We start from the raw sequence: 5046 nt of genomic DNA, 5'->3' as shown, positions 1-5046 counted from the left end.
GAAGTGCGAACGTAACCGCTGTTCATCATTGAGCGGAACTGGGGTTTCGTGCTGACTGTATGTGCTTCTGAACTGTTCTGTATTGCATTTTAATATCACTTGTGAAAGATGATAGTAATATTGCTGTTCACTTTCATTTTATGCAGCCAGTTCTGAACTCTTCAAATACACTTTTATGCAGACCAGGAGAGAGAAAAATGCTTTTATTAATTAAGTGGCACTCCCTTTGTTCCAGTTTCCCTGGCTGTTCTTATTACTGTGGCTGCTATGTGTGCTTGGCTCTCTCAAGTCATTCTTTTGTAATGTGATGGTGATGCGGGACAACCAGATGGTATCCAAACCCCTGTTTTAGAGGGCTTTCTCCTCCTGGCTGAGCAGCCCTAGTAACTGAAGTCAAGGAAGCTCTATTGTGCACTAAGGAATGTGGTGGAAAGCTGCTGTGCCCTTCCTCACACACTCAGTATTGGCATGAAGGAACGAGGGGAGCAAAGACTGACTTATTTAAAAGATCTCTCCATCATTTTCCCACAAAGCGTAACATTGCATAGCAAGTGTCGTACCTGCTCTGCTGGCTGACAACTACAATTTGTATTTCATTTTGCCCAAGCCAACCCACAGAAGCTTACATAAGTGTCTTTCTGTCCCATTCCATGTCAGACCAATTTTAAAGTTAAATGCCAGTGCTGTGGGATCTCGCCTAATCGGATTAGAGAGCATGTACCCAGTATCTTTACTGCTCTATCACCAGTTCTTATAGATTTTTGTACATAAGTCATAGTTTTTGAGGTACTACTGTATATGAAGAGTGTGGATTGGGGGCTAGGGGTTACCTCTATTGTTGCATTTGTTATTATTATTATTATTATTACTATAATTATTATTTCTTAGGCTTGGGGAAAATTATTTTTCATAGCATGGAAAAAAACCTACTTTCAAGCTTGTGGAGTGAAAGCATTTTTTCACTGTCTGATGCTGATTTGCTCTATCACTGTTATATCCATAAAGGTCCATGCGCTGGCACCACTGACAGTCAAATCTCCAGCATGGTTTCCAAATAGGAGAGCTGCGGTAGGACAGGACAGATGCAAATTGGTCAGTCCCCACTGTATCCTCTCAAAACAAGCTTCTGCTGAGTCTTTGGCCTTGCCACTGCCCAAGGTTGCTGAATAATTGTGTGTGCAATGGGGTGTTTCTCAAAGGTTGTGCTGTATGAGCAAGTTAAGCATGTCTCCACGTGTGATTGTTTGAACTACTTTCAATTTCTTTTAATATTAAAAGTGATATGTTGCCTGAGAAATCCCTCTTACCCTCTACATAAACGTATGCACACTGGCTGGGGTGTTTTGGGAAGTTTCAGCCTTACATTCAGCATTACAGTAGTACTGAAACAGGTCTGGGCACCTTTCTCCACAAAATCCCAGGTTCTTTGCTTTATTCATGAAGATTTTCTAACTAGCCCACCAGTTTGTCTTTGTCATGGACTCTTACACTGGACTAAATTACTCACATTATTCAACAGAGGCTTTAAGGCATACCCAAAAGTCTCCAGAGTCTGATAGGGCAGGAAGAGCAAGAGCAGGCTCTACACCCAGCACGCGCTTGCAGAGCCTGTTTGCAGGTATGAGGTGGGGAGTCCACATTCCTGTTGGCTTGGTTATTCAGTTCAGAGATTCAGCACAGATTCTTCCCTGGAGTGCCAGCTGTGAGGATGAGTTTCTACCTTGTTATGAGCCAAATGAGATACACATACATCTCTCTCTATATATATAGTATTAGTTTATTTGGGGGTTTTAATGTTGTTTTGGGTTTCTTTTTCCACCCATCATCAACACACTCAGCCTCTCACAGTATGTGGAAGCTCCTGCTGATGACAAAGCATAGGATAAATGTAGATTACAACTACAACAACAAAATCTAATCTAGTACAGGACCTGTTTGTAAAAGCACTAGAACACCCCGATGATCCTTAACTTCATACAGCTTGTGTTGGCTAAAAAGAAAGACTTTCAGTTCTGTATCTTCATCAGTAGGTGGTGCTGGCAAACTGCACATTTGTTGGAGCTCTCTGCATCATAAATTCACAGATGTGTAGGTGGGGAGGTCAAAATTTCAACGTTATCTCAATCTAGCCTCAGAACAGGAGCCCCATTTTGCCAACATGGTGATCTGTATTTCCTTGTGCATAAGGAAATGCATTATCTGAACTGCTCAAACTTCTGACTACAGACTGTTGTCCTGGTTTGTCCTGTACACAAAATTGGACAGGCTTGCATTGAAATATGGAAAATTAAGTCCACAGTTTTATGAAGGAGAGATATCTGTACACAGAAGGACTTGTGAGGATGTGAAAGTACATGGATGGAATTTCCCTCTTTGAGTCCCGTCTTGAAGTAGAAGAGAGGAAGGCTAAAAGCATGATCCTTGTTTTTCTCCTCCCCCCAGCATACCTCTAGCTGATTCTTCTTCAGCTTCCAAGTGAAAACTTTTTTTAAATAGTTGGATGTGGCCTTACAATAAGCATTGTAATTGTGCTGTGATCTGAAATGAGATGTTGAAGAAAAGCACTGTTTATAACAGTGTTTAAATGTTTTTTTTTGTGTTTCTTTTGACATAATTTACAATTAGAAGTGAAGGGCTAATGATCTCAATCTTCCTTTACACAAATCTGTAAATAAAATTGTCATTGATCTTTGCATGACCTTGTGGCCAACATTGCCAACATTGCCATGAGGTGTATCTTCACACTGGCAAGTGTTTCATTTGCTGCAGTCTCTTGCTTGAGGACTGGTGACTGGCATGTAGTAAAAGAAGTTAGTAAGAGTGACTAGACAATAAACTGATCATGAATGGTGTGGTGGTTTGACCCTGGCTGGATGCCAGTAAACCAAAGGGTTCATGGGTCAAGATAGGGACAAGGAAAGATCATTCGTCAGTTACTATCACGGGCAAAACAGACTCAACTTGATGAAATTAATTTAATTTATTACCAATCAAAATCAGAGAAGGAGAGGAAAAAAACCTGCTGAATCATAAAAAACCTTCCCCCCCCCTCCCCCCTGCTTCTTCACGGGCTCAACTTCACTCCCAATTTTCTCTACCTACTTCCCCCCAGCAGCGCTGGGGGATAGGGTCAGTTCATCACATGTTGTCTCTGCCGCTTCTTCTTCCTAGGGAGAGGACTCTTCACCTTCTCATGCGTGGGGTCCCTCTCACGGGAGACAGTCCTCCACGAACTTCTCCAACATGAGTCCTTCCCACAAACTGCTCCAGCGTGTGTTCATCCCTCCCACAGGGTGCACTCCCTCAGAAGCAGACTACTTCAGTGTGGGTCCCCTGTGGGGTCACAGGTCCTGCCAGCAAACCTGCTTCAGTGTGGGCTCCTCACCCTACAGGTCCACAAAATCTTGCCAGGAACCTGATCTGGTGCAGGCTTCCCACGGGGTCACAGGTCCTTCGGGCATCCACCCGCTCTGGTGTGGGGTCCTCCATGGGCTACAGGTGGAGATCTGCTCCACCGTGGACCTCCATGGGCTGCAGGGGGACAGCCTGCCCCACCATGGTCTTCACCATGGGCTGCAGGGGAATCTCTGCTCCAGCGCCTAGGAGACCTTATCTCCCTCCTCCTTCACTGACCCTGGTGTCTGCAGGGCTGTTTTCTCTCACATCCTCTCACTTATCTTCTCTTTCCTGCTACTGAGCCACAGCAGGTTTTTTTCCTTCTAAAATGCGTTACCACAGAGGCGCTTCCACTGTCACTGATTGGCTTGGCCTTGGCCAGCAGCGGACACAGGGAAAACTTCTAGCAGCTTCTCACAGAAGCCACCCCTGTAGCCCTCCCTTGCTACGCAAACCCAATACAAATGGGCATACAGTAGATGCTAGCTCATGTGTTTTCCAGTTGAAATGGAGCTGTGAAAGTTTGCAGGAGTTACATGCGCTTCAGAGTTGACTGAAATATCCCAGCTCATTTTTCACAGTGCATATTTGCTTCCTTGATTTTTCTTTTCTTTATTTAATTTTGAAAATTTACCAGAAATGGTTTTTGAAAAGGTACAAGAATGCAGCCCACGGTAGGAAACAAACTGAGGGGTAATTATTGCAGTCTGCTGTCTTAAAAGTGCTTATAATTTAAGCTTAGTGAAACATTTGCCTTATATTAACAGCTAATTATAACCGTATGTAAAACTTCACATCATCAGCCAGGAGTAAATCCTGTTGTTTGATCTTGTTTATTGTTTAATACCTTTGGGAGTCTTTTAGAGAAAGGTGTTTTAGATAAGTACATCCTGTTCATAACTTTTTTTATTCACTATTAAAGGTGGCAAGTTCTATTTCTTGGTAGCCACAACTTCTTGTAAATAAAGGAACTTTACAATAATGGGAATTCCCCTTTAGTTTTTTAAATGCAGAACCATTAAATGGAATAGTTTCATTGCCCACATTCTGGGCTGTTATATATATTATATACTGGGCTGTTATATAGACATCTCATTACTGATTCATCTTTTGTGTGTATATATATATAAAATCTGGGCTGTATACTGTGTACAATACAGTACTGCATTTTAGAATTATTTTGTTTCTGTAGAATCATGAGAGATCTGTAGGGGGAAAAAATTAGTAACTGTGGCTTGGAGATTGTTTTTGGGGGACTATGTTAGTTCTGCTCTGCTTCCTACTGAGTCACTAAGAAAAAAATCCAATGGGCAGTGCCAAGCCCTTCAATGAGACACCCTCATTGCGAAGCTCTTTCGGCAGTGAGGTCTCTGGTCAGCATACATTTTTAAGTTGCTTAAAGTACTGCTGAAGCAAATCTGAATTCTGTCATCTTGTGTTTTACAGATCAATCCAGAAGGTGATACAGGACTGCCAACTAGCCCACGAACCATCCCGGCATTTGGGGGGCCGGGGCTGTTGCGTCTGGCCTGCTGACGCCGTGACTCCCCAGTTGGGTAACCACGAGCCGCAAAGCTGCTGTCCACGTGGACTGGTGCTGAAATCTCTCGTCCAGCTGCTGCCAGAGCCTCGCCATTGAAACCCAGAGAC

This window comes from Egretta garzetta, unplaced genomic scaffold, assembly GCF_000687185.1.
Source record: "Egretta garzetta isolate BGI_Z169 unplaced genomic scaffold, ASM68718v1 scaffold553, whole genome shotgun sequence".
Lineage (NCBI taxonomy): Eukaryota > Metazoa > Chordata > Aves > Pelecaniformes > Ardeidae > Egretta > Egretta garzetta.
This window is presented reverse-complemented; position numbering follows the sequence as displayed.